Raw genomic sequence first — 18,384 nt, 5'->3', positions numbered from 1 at the left:
AAAGCCCTCCAAATCCTCGAACGCCATGCACTCCGCCTCGCCTTTAGTATCCGCCTTCCGTCCCCCATGCGCATCCTCTATGACCTCATCCCATTCCCCCACCTTCTCCTTTTCCTTGAACACATCCGCACTATATATTGTCCGCCACCTTGATCCCCCTCACCCCCTGGTGTCTCCCTTCCTCTCCACTCCCAACCAGTTACCGCGCCTTTACCATTGTGTCCCTCCCTCTCTCCATCTCCACACCCTCCAACTCCTTTCCCAACACAACTTCCACCGTCTACCACTCCCAGATGATCGCCCTGACATCTACCCTTCCTACCAACTCTAACCCCCTCTTCCTGCCTCCTCCTCAGGGCTCCCTCTCCTCCCCCTCCCTCCTTCTGAGCGGATTTCCTCTCCTACTCCCCCACCATCTCTTGTGCCTTCTTTCAGTGTCTCTGCGCTCCCTCCTGCCCTGTCTTCCCTTTTCCTCTCCCGCCCCATGTGTCTCCTGCCTCTTCGTGAACCCACGGTTGCCCCTCCTCTCTTCATCCCGCCGCTTCCCCAGCTGCCCCGTGCTCTCCCCTCCTTTTCCATCCTCTCTGACCTTTCCCTCGGCAGGTCCCACCTGGTAGTTTTATTCTTCGTCGTGTGTGCTCCAAGTGGGTTTTAAGTGTGTTGTTTCGGAATGTTTCTAATACTGTGGCCAACTTTTAACCTGTGCAAGCGCATCCAATGTCTTCTCTGTGTTTTAAGAATCGCCAACTGCGTTTTTTAACTTTCTGGTTACTTTTTTAACTGTCCCCAATGAACGTCTACATGTCAGTGTATTTTTACCTCCATTTTCCGCCCTAACTCTGTTTTATGTTCCCCTTTTTTACCCCCTTATGTATGTATTATTTTATTCTTGTTTTAGTTGTTATGTCACTCGGCTGAAGAGAGGCGGATTGTGCTGCTGACAGCCCTCCCCTGCCCATATGGGGCAGGGGAATGAAATCACAATAAAGAAAAAAAAAAGCCAGTTTAGGAACCTCTTCCCGTTCCTCCAATATCTCCACATCCTTAACACTGTCTGCAGGCTTGATCCCCCCAACCCTCTGGTTTCCTCCCACTTCTCCACCCCCGCCCATTGCCGCGTCTCTAGTGCTGCGCCTCTATCATTGTATCCCTTCCTCTGTCCACCTCCACACCCTCCATCTCATTCGTCAGGGCAATTTCCAGCGCCTCCCCCTCCCTGATGATGAACTTCGCCGTGACATCTGTCCTTCCTTCCAACTATAACCTGGCCTTGTTCCCCCCCTCCCCAGGGCCCCCTTTCTCCTCTCCCCTCCTTCTCCCAGAGCGGATTTTCCTCCTTGCCCCCTGAGACTCTGCACCCCACCCTTGAATCTTCTTGTCCCACATCCCTCCCTACCTGGCCCTCTTTCGCGCGCCCCCCTGCCCATCTTTCCCCCTCTTTTCCCCCTCCCTCCCTTCCTTCTTCAAGTCTCCCTGATGTCCTTGCGCCTAGCAGGTACTCCATTTCCATCATCATCAGTGTGCCACATCAGTGTTGTGTTTAGTACTGTTTCTACTGTGTATCGAGAGGTGTGATTTTAATTGTGTGCTGACATTGTAATTAGTGTCACTGTCAGTGTTTGCTATGTCCCACGCCATCTGTCGATAATTTTATGCTCCTGTAATACTGTGCCTTGTGATCTTTTAATTGTCCAAGTGGGTGGTTTTATGTGTGCACTACATTTTTACGGTTTTTATTTCCATTTTACAGTTGCCCCTCTTTTTGTCTATTTTCTTCCATGATCTTCCCCCTTTTTTATATGTATGTTCACCATGTTTTCTCCTTCGTATATTTTTAAATGTCTTCTATTGTTTGGTCTATGTCTTTCGGCTGAAGTGCAGCGCATATGCTGCTGCCAGCCCACCCCAATGGGGAATTGAAATAGAATAAAGGAAATAAATAATAATTTACGACAGTCACTTTTAGCCCTGACGACGACTACAGAGGTAGTGGTTGAAAGCTTGGAGTTTTATTCTGAATTGACGCGGCATGTAAACCGAGAGATTTTTATTCAGTTCGGAGACGTTGCTGATATGAGCATTACATTCCAACCAGTCATAAAGCAGCGTCTGTGCATCAACGATTTTGGAAAACCAGCATTTTTGTAACGGACTGACCCATCCAGATAACCGATCCGAACACAATGGAACACCTTTCAGATGAGATAGAACGTCGACAAAAGGTCCTAAATTTTGAGAAAAAAGTGTAAGCTATATGCAAATACGTGTATTATTAAATATGTACACATGTTTTCGGATTAAGAATGGTGTAAGACGAGGATGAAGTGTTTCGCTCCTATTATTCAATTCGTACGCCAAAGAAGCAATGTCGGAAATAATGGAAAGGATTTAGATTTTGATTAAAATTCAGGGTAAAAGGATATCAGTGTTAAGATTCGCTGATGGCGGTGCTATTCTCACTGAAAGTGAAGAATTCTAATGAGTACAGAATAGTAATTGAGACTGAACCGCAAGAAGCAAGGAGTAATGAGAAGTAACGTAAATGAGAACTGTGTGACACTTAACATCGATATTGATGATAATGAAGGAAACGAAGTTAGGGAATTGTGGTTTCTTGGAAGCAAATAACCCAAGACGTTTGATTCGAGGAGGACGTAAAAAAACAGGTTGATGCAAGGAGGACGTAAAGAACAGGTTGATGCAAGGAGGACGTAAAAATAGAGTAGTACAAGCAAAGAAGATATACCTGCCCAAAATAAGTCTACTAGTATCACATGTAGGTGTTAATATGAAGAAGAAATTTCTGAGAAAATGTACTTGGAACACGTAATGGCATGGTAGTCAGTCATGGACTTTGGGAAAACCATGATACAAGAGGATCGAAGCATCTGAGATGTGATTGTACAGAAGCAAGTTGAAAATGAAGTGGACCAGTAATGTAAGGTCAGACGATGTACTCTGGGTAACCGACAAAGATTGGAACATATGGAATAGGCAAGGAAAATGGATGGTATGATAGCGTGCATGGTAAAACATCAGGAATTACCTTCGACGGTACTAGAGAGAACTGTAGAGGGTAAAATATGTAGAGAAAGACAGAGATTAAAATGCATGCAACAAATAAGTGAGTGCCGGCCGCGGTGGTCTAGCGGTTCTAGGCGCGCAATCCAGAACCGAGCGACTGGTACGGTCGCAGGTTCGAATCCTGCCTCGGGCATGGATGTGTGTGATGTCCTTAAGTTAGTTAGGTTTAAGTAGTTCTAGGGGACTGATGACCTCAGAACTTAGGTCCCATAGTGCTCAGAGCCATTTGAACCATTTTTGAAATAACTGAGTATGTAGATGGCCATTGCTATTCTTAAATAAAGAGTTTGGACAAGAAAGGAATTTGTTGGTGGCCGCATGAAATCACTCAGCAGACTAATGACTAAAAAAGAAGGCAATTGGTAGATGTACCCCATATTAAGGTCCACTAATACTTTTTCTAAGGTAGTGTATATTCACATGCATGATCATCTACATATTCTTCAGTGTAATCTCCACATCACCCTTCTACATCTTTCTTACCTCGATCGTCAACATATTTCTCAGTGTATATTCCTTAGTACCCTTATATATCTGTCTTACGTTACCCCTGTTACCCTGCGCCATGATAGCAACATATATTGCTCTAACTTTGCCGATTGACATGTATGCCGAAGAAGAATATAAGGAAATAATAGGAAGACACAGTACTGGGAGAAACATCCAAATTTATTATATTTCAGTATTTGGGCATGCTAATGACTTTGTTGTTCTCTGTGAAGATGAGGAAGAATGCCAGAACTTGAATGGAATGGTTTGCCAAGTGCAGAATGTAGTTTGAAGGCAAGCAGACGTAGACCAAATACTGAGGAGTGACAGAAATGATGGTAGTGACAAGCTGTGTCTTAAAATATCTTATCACTTTGTTGCTGCCCCGAAATCTAAACAAATAATGGTGGGCGAAACAACAACCTAAAAATCTGAAGAGCAAAGAGAGTGCTCTTCAGTAAAAGATGTCTGTAGTGATTAAATGTGGGCCTGCAACTGAGAAAGATATTTCTAAGAATTCACCCTTAGAGGATAACACTGTTGCAACTATATCATAGGACGTAAATACACTTGAAAATTGTATAATTTACTTGTTTGAGATACTGATGTTACACGAAAAATTTGTATCTAATTAGAAGGACTGACAAGTCTAATAAATTCCCTCCCGCACTTACGAGAGAAGAAAAATGCGGAAAACCGTAAACTGAAGGGAATGATGGATACACTCGTCAGCTATTTCCATTCTGTTAGAGAAAGCCACAAAGAGTATAAACTTTGGCTGCTAGTGATACCAAAACAGTCAGGAGACGCATGACCAAAAATAGAGGAACCATGAACGAACTCTTATCCTAAGACTCGCACCATCACAGTGCCACTGGGAAACACACACACACACACACACACACACACACACACACACACACACACACACACACACACACATATATATATATATATATATATATATATATATATATATATATATATATATATATTCGGCAACTGTCAAGAAATGCCCGCTTACCATTAGTCATTAATGGATGTCTGATTAATTATAAATGTTACCGGCTTCCTGCTGAGCCAGATCACCTCTTTTACTATTCGGAAATGAAAATAAGACTTTATCTTCATAGAATACGGTCTGTTTTTATATCCAGTCCAGAGTAAATATGAGCCTCTCAAATGTTAACATCTATCCCGCGGGCATCAGCAAGGGAACAACACGTGATTGGTCCAAAACCGTGTTATGCCTACCAAACCTATAAGTTATTATGTTCATTTGTCTATTTCCAACAAGTCAGAAGGTTGTTGAGGAGAGGTCGGGCTTTAATTTTAGTAAAAGATATCAGATAATGACGGTGAGGGGTCGAGCGTCACAGCCTTTAAACATGATAACATAGTTCACAAACTGCGGCAAAGTCTTGAATAAGAATAGTGAATCCAGAAAGATAAGAAGTTCTTATATTTCACTATGCGATCCCAAAACATCTAGTTTGACTTTCATATCCGGTCTTTGGTGACCATCATCAAACAGAAAATGACTGTAGGGCGATCAATTTTGTGATCGTACAGTGCAGTGAAAAGTGACATTGTGAAACTCTTCGATCACTATATTAATTCGCTACTGTGCTGCAGGTTGTGAAACTAGTGCCGTGAATGGCTTATGACAGAGTCAGAAGGCTCTGTAAATTTAAGAAGGAAATCGCTATATGAAGGAAGGTCACACACTGAAATCGACAGTTCGACGCCAAACTTTTTTGACGATAGACTGAAATAAAAGAAAAAACGAAAAACCATCCTATTCACTTGACTTGCGAACAGTATCTACATTAGTGACATCATCAGTTTCCAGATTATTTCTGTTTACATTTGGTGCGCGTATTGACCGTTGATGATCATGAAAGAAAAGTACGTTTTGATATAAATACTCTTTGCTCGGTGGACCTGTTATTTCATGGTTCCACGACAGACGAAATGTCTTTGGTAGCTGTAAAACCATCAAATACGTGGGTGTAAGTACATGGAATACATAAAACGGAATCGGCTACGTAGAGGAGGCTAGTGAATAAGTTTATCTGCAATTTGAAGCTGCTATTACGCAGATACGCTTTTCTATATATTAGAAATTTCATGAGAGGCGTACCTAGCGTCACATTAACAATTCATTTTGAGTACATTCAGGGTATTCAAAAAAGGGTCGAATGCTTTGGGAGGTAACACTATTCATCAAAACAACAAAAATTACTTCAATATACATGCGAAAATGCATACGTTCTGAGATAAGTCCAAGAAACATCGATCCGCAAATGCATATTTTATGCGATAAACACGTGTTTATAGAAGATGCTCAATGCGACGTCCATTCATGGCAATGCACCATTCTGCCCATCGGCGTAAGGAATGAAGTATACCCGTTTGTAGTTGTACCTGCTGGATCGGGTTGAAGACCCTGTAGTATCCGCGCGTAGACCAGTTCCTTCAAATGCTCACATAACCAAAAATATAGTTGGTTGAGGTGTGGGGAATGAGCAGGCCAAGGTGTGTATCCCAACACCCCACCCCCTCTCCCACTCCCGACCAATCTGGAGGTCCTGAAATGTCTGCGTGAGATGTTCGTGCTCACATTGTGAGGAAAGTGTGCTGGTGCGCCATCATACATGAAGCATACCCTTATTTCTGGATTTCCGAAAGGCTTTTGACACTGTACCACACAAGCGGCTCGTAGTGAAATTGCGTGCTTATGGAATAATGTCTCAGTTTTGTGACTGGATTTGTGATGTCCTCTCAGAGAGGTCACATTTCGTAGTAACTGAGTAAAACAGACGTGATTTCTGGCGTTCCACAAGGTAGTGTTATAGGCCCTTTGCTGTTCCTTATCTGTGTGAACGATTCTGGAAACAATCTGGGCAGCCGTCTTCGGTTGTTTGCAGACGACGCGGTCGTTTATCGACTAATAAAGTCATCAGAAGATCAAATCAAACTGCAAAACGATTTAGAAAAGATATCTGAGTGTTGCGAGAAGTCTCAGTTGACCCCAAATAACGAAAAGTGTGAGTTCATCCACATCAATGCTGAAAGGAACTCGATAAACTTCGGATACACGATAAATCAGTCTAATCCAAAAGCCGTAAATTTAACTAAATACCTAGGTATTGCAATTACGAATAACTTAAATTAGAAGAATACATATAAAATGTTGTGGGAAGGCTAACCAAAGATTGCGTATTATTGCCAGGACACTTATAAAGTGTAACGGACCTACTAAGGAGACTGCCTCTTTTAGAACACTACTGCGTGGTGTGGGATCCTTAGCAGATAGGACTGACGGTGTACACCGAAAATGTTCAAAGAAAAAAAAGGTTCAAAAGTCTCTGAGCACTATTGGGCTTAACTGTTGAGGTCATCATTCCCCTAGAACTTAGGGCTACTTAAACCTAACTAATCTAAGGACAACACACACATCCATGCACGAGGCAGGATTCGAACCTGCGACCGTTGCGGTCACGCGGTTTCAGACTGTAGCGCCTAGAACCGCTCGGCCAACCTTGACGGCAGTTCGAAGAAAGGCAGCACGTTTTGTACTATCGCGGAATATAGGAGAGAGTGTCACAGAAATTAAACGGGATTTGGGCTGGACATCATTAAGAAAAGGCGTTTTTCATTGCCACGGAATCTTCTCACGAAATTCCAATCACCAGCTTTCTCCTCCGAATGCGAAAACCTTTTGCTGACACCGACCTACATAGGGTGGAACGATCACCACGATAAAATATGGGAAATCAGAGCACGTACGGAAAGACACAGGTGTTCATTCTTTCCCCGCGCCATACGAGATTGGAATAACAGACAATTGTGAAGGTGGGGGAAGCCTCGGCCAGGCACTTAAATGTGATTTTCAGAGTATCCATGTAGATGTAGATGTATTCGTTGCTGCAATGGCACAGCCCCCAGATAGGTAGGGAATACATAAATGAGAGCGTCCATATAATGCGCCCTAGTTAACCTTTGTGGTAGCACGTGTGGCCCCATTAATATATGGCCAAGTACACCTGTCCATACGTCGACTGCGAATCGCTGTTGATGCCCTCTTTCCTGAATTCTGAATTGTAAAGGGGATTTACATTTGCCCATGTAAGAAGTTCGTATATTACCGTCTGGGATCCCAACCCTCTCTGTGAATTGCTTTGGGGATTTACATCTGCCCATACGTATTCGTTAGGGACAATCATGACGCCATGTCTTGTAAACCCTGCCTCATCGGTAAATAAAATCTTGGATGTGAACATTGGAACTGCAGCCATTCGCAGAACCACCGTCTGACATGATGATGATCCTGTGGCCTTACTGCCTGAACGCGCGTCAGCTGATATGGGTACAGTTATTCTACGTAAAGTACCCCCAAAATAAGAAAGTCAGACACGCCTTCAGCTACCGCTAATTGTCGCACACTGGTGCCACGGCCTTCTTCCACCAAACGTAGCACACGATCTTCCATGTCAGACATGTCAGACGTGCGGATTGTGCGAGGCCTTCCACTGTCGTCATCCAAGGTGCAAGACTACCTGTGTCCCTCAGATGCTGGAAAAGTCGGTCGAACAACTTGTCAGAACAACTTATCGTATCCGCCATTTCACTTATCGAGCTGTATTGGAAGAAAAATATAAACGTAGTACACTATTTATAATTACAAACAGCCCAACAATAATGAAGTGAATACGTGTGTGGAAGAAGGTTCAAATGGCTGTGAGCACTATGGGACTTAACATCTATGGTCATCAGTCCACTAGAACTTGTAACTACTTAAACCTAACTAACCTAAGGACAGCACGCAACACCCAGTCATCACGAGGCAGAGAATGTGGATGAAGGTAAAACACCATGATGCTTACCGAGGGTTGACAGTATGATAAAATAAGATACACAAACTCGACGAAAACTAACGTAGACTACTACACGACTCGAACAACACAACTGTGTGCAGACCACCTAATGGTAGGTACAGTATTGTAAGACATCATAATACCCTACAGACACATTTGACGGAGCTAATGTCTGGAACAAGGTGTCGCGCAGTCCATCCTATGAACACATGTTTTTCTGGGGAAGTATACGTTTCGAGACCCACTTATTTTTCTTGTTTAAGTGAATGCTGCCACCTCTCACAGTCAGCACACTGTCCTACTTGAATCTGCTCTTAAAATGGAAAACTATCGAATAGCATGCAGCATCGCTAATGGCTTGGCCGCCGAGAACATCGAGATTTACGGCCGCTTGGCCAGACATCTGCTATAGCGCAGTCACCAAGGTTTAGGTAGCACCCCTCTACAAGCACAGGACACGCTTGGGTTGTTTTTTAGACCATCACTCATGCTGTCATTGCAGCAGTGACAGAGAAAATATAGCATACTCTGGATTCAACTGCGATAGAAGTCCGTGCTCAGAACCAATCATTTAAAAAAAACTGAGAATAAGACACGACAGCTCTAAAAGTATTGATCGGGAAATCTGAAGAATTTGAACAATATTAGAGACTAAATAGTCTGTTCGGGACTCTAGAGAACAGCAGTGAGACACAGACGGATTGCACCCGTGATCTAGAAGTAGCGTCTATGATTAGTAATTAAAACGTCCTCGATCCCGCGTTAGAATTCAGCCTGTGCACAATTTTTGATTATTAATCAGCAGTGGCGGCCGAAGACTTCAGGCATAAGAAATCACCCTCATTCTGCCAACGGCAGACGCGGGAAACTGCTCCTAAGGGCAGAAGGATCAGCAATGATCAACGGCAAGAGGATACAAAAGGCAAAAGGCAGTGAAACCCACTGAATGAAAGACACGTAACGTGTATCCTCACGACATGTGGCCTGTAATTGAAAATGTGTCTTGATGGTCTCTTCACCTGCAAAAGATTCCGCAATAGTCCCCTATACGGATCTCTGGGAGGGGACTACCAAGAGAAGGTGACCATGAGAAAAAGACTGCATGATCAACGAAAGGATCAAGTTCTGCGATTTGGGGCGTGGAATGTCAGAAGCTTTAACATTGTAGGGAAACTATAAAATACGAAAAGGGAAATGCAAACGCTCAGTCTAGATATAAAAGGGATAAGTGAAGTGAAATGGTAAACAAAGACAAGGGTCTCTGCCCAGCAGCAGGAGAAAATGGTATAATGGGAGCGGGATTCGTTATGAATAGGAAGGTGGAACAGAGATTGTGTTTCCGTGAAAAGTTCAGTGATCTTATCAGAATCGACAGCAAACCAACACAGACAACAATAGTTCACGTAAACATGCCGACGTCGAAAGCTGAGGACGTTTAGAGAAAGTATATGAGGATATTGAAAGGGCAACGCAGTACGTAACTGGAGGTGAAAATCAAGTAGACATGGTCCACCTGAATGCAGTTGTAGGGGAAGGAGTAGAAGAAAGGGTTACAGGAGAATATGGACTTGGGACAAAGAATGAGAGAGAAGAAGGACTAATTGAGTTTCGCCATAAATTTCACCTGGTAATAGCGAATACTCCGTTCAAGAATCACAGGATGAGGAGCTATACTTGGAAGAGGCCGGGTTCTGTGAGTCAGTTACATTACATCATGATCAGGCAGAGATTCAGAAGTAGATACTGGATTGTACGGCGCACCCAGGAGCAGATATAGTCCCAGATCACAATACAGTAGTGATGAAGAGTACACTGAAGTTTAAGACATTAGTCATGAAGGATCAATACGCAAGGAAGTGGCATACGGAAGTAGTCATGAATGACGAGACACGCTTGAAGTTCTCTAAGACTACACATACAGCAATAAGGAATAGCTCAGTAAACAGTGCAGTTGAAGAGGACTGGTCATCTCTTAAAAGGACCACCACATAAGTTTGAAAGAAAAACGTATGTAGAAAGAAGGTAACTGCAAGTAAACCACGGGTAAAAGAAGAAATGCTTCAGTGGATCGATAAAAGGATAAAGTACAAAAACGTTTCGGGAAACTCAGAAATACAGAAATACAAGTCGCTGACGAATGAAAGAAATAGGAAGTGTAGGGAAGCTAAGACGAAATGGCTGCATTAAAAATATGAAGAGATCGGAAAAGAAATCAATGTCGGAATGACAACTCAGCATACAGGAAAGTCAAAAAAACCTTCGATGACATTAATAGCAAGGGGGTAACATTAGTATTACAAAAAGAATTCCATTGTTAAGTATTGAGGAGGGAGAGGGTACGTGGAAAGAATACACTGAAAGCTTCATGAAGGGGAAGATTTGTCTGATGTGACAGAAAGAGAAATAGGAGTCGATTTAGAGGAAACAGGGGATCCAGTATTAGAATCAGAATTTAAAAGTGCTTTGGAGGAGATAAGATCAAATAAGGGAGAAGAGACAGGATAATATTTCATCAGCATTTCTAAAATTATTGAGGGAAGTGGCAACAAAACGACCATTGACGTTGGTATGTAGAATGTGTGAGTCTGGCAATGTTGAGTGTTTATGGAAAAAGTTCAAGGCAATCGTAAAATGCGTTTTAGACAGGTACGTGCCGAGTAAAACTTTGAGGGACGGGAAAAACCCACCGTGGTACAACAACAAAGTTAGGAAACTACTGCGAAAGCAAAGAGAGTTCCACTCCAAGTTTAAACGCAGCCAAAACCTCTCAGACAAACAGAAGCTAAACGAAACTTCCTGGCAGATTAAAACCGTGTGCCCGACCGAGACTAGAACTCGGGACCTTTGCCTTTCGCGGGCAAGTGCTCTACCAACTGAGCTACCGAAGCACGACTCACGCCCGGTACTCACAGCTTTACTTCTGCCAGTACCTCGTCTCCTACCTTCCAAACTTTACAGAAGCTCTCCTGCGAACCTTGCAGAACTAGCACTCCTGAAAGAAAGGAAGGTAGGAGACGAGGTACTGGCAGAAGTAAAGCTGTGAGTACCGGGCGTGAGTCGTGCTTCGGTAGCTCAGTTGGTAGAGCAATTGCCCGCGAAAGGCAAAGGTCCCGAGTTCGAGTCTCGGTCGGGCACACAGTTTTAATCTGCCAGGAAGTTTCATATCAGCGCACACTCCGCTGCAGAGTGAAAGTCTCATTCTAGAAGCTAAACGATTTCAAAGTTAGCGTAAGGAGGGCTATGCGTGAAGCGTTCATTGAATTCGAAAGTAAAATTCTATGTACCGACTTGACAGAAAATCTTAGGAAGTTCTGGTCTTACGTTAAATCAGTAAGTGGCTCGAAACAGCATATCCAGACACTACGGGATGATGATGGCATTGAAACAGAGGATGACTCGCGTAAAGCTGAAATACTAAACACCTTTTTCCAAAGCTGTTTCACAGAGGAAGACCGCACTGCAGTTCCTTCTCTAAATCCTCGCACAAACGAAAAAATGGCTGACATCGAAATAAGTGTCCAAGGAATAGAAAAGCAACTGGAATCACTCAATAGAGGAAAGTCCACTGGACCTGACGGGATACCAATTCGATTCTACACAGAGTACGCGAAAGAACTTGCCCCCCTTCTAACAGCCGTGTACCGCAAGTCACTAGAGGAACGGAGGGTTCCAAACGATTGGAAAAGAGCGCTAATAGTCCCAGTCTTCAAGAAGGGTCGTCGAGCAGATGCGCAAAACTATAGACCTATATCTCTTACGTCGACACAGCATGTTGTTATCAATGGAGAGACGTCTACAGACGTTAAAGTAACCTCTGGCGTGCCACAGGGGAGTGTTATGGGACCATTGCTTTTCACAATATATGTAAATGACTTAGTAGATAGTGTCGGAAGTTCCATGCGGCTTTTCGCGGATGATGCTGTAGTATACAGAGAAGTTGCAGCATTAGAAAATTGTAGCGAAATGCAGGAAGATCTGCAGCGGATAGGCACTTGGTGCAGGGAGTGGCAACTGACCCTTAACATAGACAAATGTAATGTATTGCGAATACATAGAAAGAAGGATCCTTTATTGTATGATTATATGATAGCGGAACAAACACTGGTAGCAGTTACTTCTGTAAAATATCTGGGAGTATGCGTGCGGAACGATTTGAAGTGGAATGATCATATAAAATTAATTGTTGGTAAGGCGGGTACCAGGTTGAGATTCATTGGGAGAGTGCTTAGAAAATGTAGTCCATCAACAAAGGAGGTGGCTTACAAAACACTCGTTCGACCTATACTTGAGTATTGCTCATCAGTGTGGGATCCGTACCAGATCGGTCTGACGGAGGAGATAGAGAAGATCCAAAGAAGAGCGGCGCGTTTCGTCACAGGGTTATTTGGTAACCGTGATAGCGTTACGGAGATGTTTAATAAACTCAAGTGGCAGACTCTGCAAGAGAGGCGCTCTGCATCGCGGTGTAGCTTGCTCGCCAGGTTTCGAAAGGGTGCGTTTCTGGATGAGGTATCGAATATATTGCTTCCCCCTACTTATACCTCCCGAGGAGATCACGAATGTAAAATTAGAGAGATTAGAGCACGCACGGAGGCTTTCAGACAGTCGTTTTTCCCGCGAACCATACGCGACTGGAACAGGAAAGGGAGGTAATGACAGTGGCACGTAAAGCGCCCTCCGCCACACACCGTTGGGTGGCTTGCGGAGTATAAATGTAGATGTAGATGTAGACCATTGACGTTGGTATGTAGAATGTGTGAGTCTGGCGGCATATAATATCAAAAAATGGCTCTGAGCACTATGCGACTTAACTTCTGAGGTCATCAGTCGCCTATAACTTAGAACTAATTAAACCTAACTAACCTAAGGACAGCACACACATCCATGCCCAAGGCAGGATTCGAACCTGCGACCGTAGCGGTCGCTCGGCTCCAGACTGCAGCGCCCAGAACCGCACGGCCACTCCGGCCGGCCATATAATATCACTTTCTCAAAAATATTATCCACAGAATTCTCAAGATTGCGAGAGTTGACAGGTTGAAGAATTATCCCATAATCAGTTTAACACCTCATGCATCTATGTTACTAAAAAGAATAATATACAGAAGAATGTAAAAGGAAATTGAAGACTGCTAGATGACGATCGGTTTGACTTAAAACAAGGTAAAGCCAAGAGAGAGCAAATTCTTACGTTACGGTTGATAATGGAAGCAAGACTAAAGAAAAATCAAGACACGTTCACAGGATTTGTCGCCCTACAAAAAGTGTTCAAAAATGTAATCTGGTTCAACATGTTCGACATTTCGAGAAAATTGGGGCAAGTGGTAATACACACTACGTGTAAGAGCCAAGAGGTAATAATGAAAGTGGAAGACTAAGACCAGAGTGCTCGGATTAAAAAGGATGCAAGACAGGACTGTAGTCTTTACACCTACTGTTCAATCTATACATTCAAGAAGCAATGATGGAAATAAAACAAAGGTTTAGGAGTGAAACTGAAATTCAAACTGAAAGGATATCAATTACATGAGTCGTTGATGCCATTGCTATCCTGAGTGAATGTGAAGAGGAATTACATTTTCTGCTGAATGGAATGAACATCTAATGAGTACAGAATATGGACTGAGAGTAAACCGAAGAAAGACGAAAGTAATGAGAAGTAGTAGAAATGAGAACAGCTACAAACCTAGCATCAGAGTTAATAGTCACATAGTAGATGAAGTTAAGGAATTCTGCTACCTTGCCAGTAAATTAACCAATGACGGACGGAGTACGGAGGACATCAAAAGCAGACTAGCAGTGGCAGAAAGGCTACTCCTGGCCAACAGAAGTCTACTAGTATCAAACATACACCTTAATTTGAGGAAGAAGTTTCTGAGAATGTACGTGTGGAGTACAGCATTGTATGGTAGTGAACCATGGACTGTGGGGAAACCGGAACAGAAGAGAATCGAAAAATTTGAGATGTGATGCCACAGACGAATGTTGAAATTTAGGCTGACTGATAAGGTAAGGAATAATGAAGTTCTGCTCAAAATCTGATAGGAAAGGAATATGTATAAAATACTAACAAGAGAAGCGACACGATGATAGGTCATCTGTTAAGACATGAAGGAATGACTTCCATGGTACTAGAGGAAGCTGGAGGGCAAAAACTGTAGCGCAAGGCAGAGACTGGAGTATATCCAGCAAATAATTGAGGACATATGTTGCAAGTGTTACTCTGCAATGAAGAGTTTGGCACAGGAAAGGAATTCTTGGCGGACCCAATCAGGCAAGTCAAAAAACTAATTACCCCAGAAAACAGACAAATTAGTGATGAATCCTGTCCATGAGAAGCTCAACGTGTTGATACGCCGAATGACATTGACGGAAGGTATAGTGTGGGATGTAGGGCATCGGGATCTACCAAATGTAAACCAATAACAGTGATATTTTCAACGCGAAGAAGGAACTCGTCGTTTCGTGTCTGACAATACAACACGATCTTATTTCTGAAACATTTAACATTATGAATAACATGATTGCGGGATCTGGGCTCTAAAACGAGAGGAAAAGTGATGGCATGATAATGATGAAGGCCGAAACGGAGAAAGATCAGTTTTCAGTGCAAATGAACTTGAAAATCTGAGCTTTAGGAGCTAACATTATGTCATGTGTTGCTGTGATTAGTTTATGTATTTACATTGTTATTGTAGATTCCTGTTAACTGTAACTTAACTATTGTGTTAAATGATTTGTTGCCATTCATTATTAATTCCTGTTTTTATTGCTTGTACAATTTGGCAATTACTTCTTTAACTTAGCCTTACTTCCAATATTATTTAGCACCTCATTATCATATGAATGTTGTCAATCATCATGAATACCGTTAACAGAGGACTTCATTCATCTCTTTGTATTGCTTTCAGTACTGTTACGCAATGGTTATTTTAGCTCTCTCTATTGAGTTTCATTTCCTGTGACCACCTGACTTTTTAATGTCTGTTGAAAACTCCACTGGCCTTGGCCACAGAATCTCCCTCCTCCCTCACGATACCTGTCACTTCCACTTCCTGGAACTTCTGCTCCCTCATATTAGCACGTTCCCATTTGCTTTGTTCCCTCACCAGCGCTGACCCAGACTCGCAAGTGTCCAAACCTTGCACCCTCGCACACTCTTCACCTGAACACACTGAGCTCCATGTTGCATGTGAACTAGATCCATCGTATATCTAAAGACATAGCGTTCCATGCAATAGATCCGTCGAAGACCTGACTCAATCCAACTATTCCAATTCTGGTATATCTAGAAGGCACAATGGATGTAACAGAATAGGGAATGGAGAAGGTGTGACTTACGAGCTACTGTGCTGCAAACATCTAACAATAACAAAGAAAAGAAAGTGGAATATACGTTCGTCGCTGTCAAGTCCCTTAATACACAATGCCTGACATGTGTCCTCTACAGACATCCTAAGATAAAACTATTTGCTGGCTTCAAAATTGATTTCAAATCTCTAATCGTCATGCGAGCAAATACTAACAGCTAGTGAAGTAGTCCTTGCTATGTAAACTGAAGCGGATGTTTTCCTGTTGAAATGTGTCACTACTTCACTTACTCCTATCCACCACACGAACACTATTCAGAGATATATATATTTTCCACGACAGCCACAAATAGAGAATGTCGTACCTCTCAAATATCTGCACCTAACATATGTGATCATGACACAGTTTTAGTGATGTACTCCCTAGAGTGTACCAGAAAGAGATAATGACTGAATACATACCTAGTCTTCGAACATATTAAATTATCTGAACCTGCAACTGAGCCACAAGAAATAGTTTAGGGAATGTCTTCTGATCCTTACTAGGGCATAGACGAAAAAGGCAAGATTTTACTAACAAAAGTACTCAGTTATACAAAAAATGTGTTTCCCAAAAGAAAGGAAAAGTAAGAGGAAAACATGCACAGTAGCTAACTAAGAATTAAACAATTCATGAACCACAAAGAAGCTTCTTTAATCATACAGGTAGCATACCTCATGCGCGACTTCAAGTCGAATTTGTAATACAAGTTTTTTTCTCTCTTAAGCCTTGGAAACAAGGACTAGTGAAGCCACTATCTAAACAGGACGTAACCACTGCATCCTCTAATTTCTGACGTATTTCCGTTGCTCCTCCACTGCCCAAAGCCACAGAATATGTAGTCCACGACCACCTAACAAGCTAGCTAACTACCAACAGTCTACTGGACAAATACGGATAATATGTAGTCGATGACAATCTAACAATCTACCTAACTAGAAACAGCCTATAAGACAAATACCAATCAGGTTTCCGTAAACATGTAAGCATAACAGCAGCTTAGTGAAGGAAACGGATGACAACTACTTGACAGATTTCATCAAAGCCTTTGACATTGTCAACTTCCAAACTTACCAATATCTTTATTTACCCTCTACAGCTTCTTGTAGTACCACCGAAGTTAATTCCTGATACCTTAACAGATGTCCTGTTATCGTGTTCCTTCTTAACAGTGTTTTCCATATATTCCTTTGCTCTCCGATTCGGCCCACAAACTGCTCATTCCTTATCTTACCAACACACCTAATTTTCAACATTCGCCTGTAACACCTCATTTCAAATGTCTCGGTTCCTTTCTGTTGCGGTTTTCTAAAATTCCATGTTTCACTACTATGCAGTGCTATGCTCCAAACGTACCTGTCTTCCTCAAATTAAGGTTTATATTTTATAGTAGTAGACTTCTTGCCAGGGATGCATTTTTTCCAGTGCTGGTCTACTTTTGATGGCATCTTCACTCCATCCGTCACGGGCTATTTTGCTGTCTAGCTAATAAGATTCCACAACTGCATCTAATTCTTGACTATCAATCCTGATGTTAAGTCTGTCTCTGCAGCTGCTCACTACTTTCTTCGATTGTTGTTGTGGTCTTCAGTCCTGAGACTGGTTTGATGCAGCTCTCCATGCTAGTCTATGATGAGCAAGCTACTTCGTCTCCCAATACCTACTGCAACCTACATCCTTCTGAGTCTGCTTAGTGTACTCATCTCTTGGTCTCCCTCTACGATTTTTACTCTCCACGCTGCCCTACAATGATAAATTTGTGATCCCTTGATGCCTCAGGACATGTCCTACCAACCGATCCCTTCTTCTAGTGAAGTTGTGCCACAAACTAATCTTCTCCCCAATCCTATTCAATACCTCCTCATTAGTTACGCGATCTACGAACCTAATCTTCAACATTCTTCTGTAGCACTACATTTCGAAAGCTTCTATTCTTTTCTTGTCGAAAATATTTATTGTCCAGGTTTCACTTCCATATATGGATACACTCCATACAAATACTTTCAGAAACGACTTCGTGACACTTAAATCTATACTCGATGTTAACAAATTTCTCTTCTTCAGAAACGCTTTCCTTGTCATTGCCAGTCTACATTTTATATCCTCTCTACTTCGACCATCATCAGTTATTTTGCTCCGCAAATAGCAAAACTCCTTCACTACTTTAAGTGTCTCATTTCCTAATCTCATTCCCTCAGCATCACCCGATTTAATTGGACTACATTCCATTATCCTCCTTTCGCTTTTGTTGATGTTCATCTTATACCATCCTTTCAAGACACTGTCCATTCCGTTAAGCTGCCCTTCCAAGTCCTTTGCTGTCTGTGACAGAATTACAATGTCATCGGTGAACGTCAAAGTTTTTATTTCTTCTCCCTGGATTTTAATACCTATTCCGAATTTTTCTTTTATTTACTTTACTGCTTGCTCAATATACAGATTGAATAACATCGGGGAGAGGCTACAACCCTGTCTCACACCCTTCCCAACCTATGCTTCCCTTTCATGCTTCTCGACTCTTATAACTGCCATCTGGTTTCTGTACAAATTGTAAATAGCCTTTCGCTCCCTGTATTTTACC

The 18,384-nt window shown here is 42.4% G+C and overlaps 1 protein-coding gene and 1 non-coding gene across 2 annotated transcripts in view; both read left to right on the top strand.

Annotated features, from left to right (window-relative positions):
- LOC124789886 (solute carrier family 22 member 7-like) overlaps positions 1-18,384 on the top strand; it is a 167,804-nt gene that overhangs the window by 62,644 nt on the left and 86,776 nt on the right. The gene's annotated exons all lie outside the window — the stretch shown is intronic.
- On the top strand, positions 11,514-11,588 carry Trnas-cga. The gene has a single exon. It is a non-coding gene; the product is annotated as a tRNA-Ser (tRNA).

The sequence above is a fragment of the Schistocerca piceifrons genome, chromosome 3 (genome assembly GCF_021461385.2).
Source record: "Schistocerca piceifrons isolate TAMUIC-IGC-003096 chromosome 3, iqSchPice1.1, whole genome shotgun sequence".
Classification (NCBI taxonomy): domain Eukaryota; kingdom Metazoa; phylum Arthropoda; class Insecta; order Orthoptera; family Acrididae; genus Schistocerca; species Schistocerca piceifrons.
The sequence above is the reverse complement of the archived record's forward strand: the minus strand, read 5'-3'. Positions and strand labels throughout refer to the sequence as shown.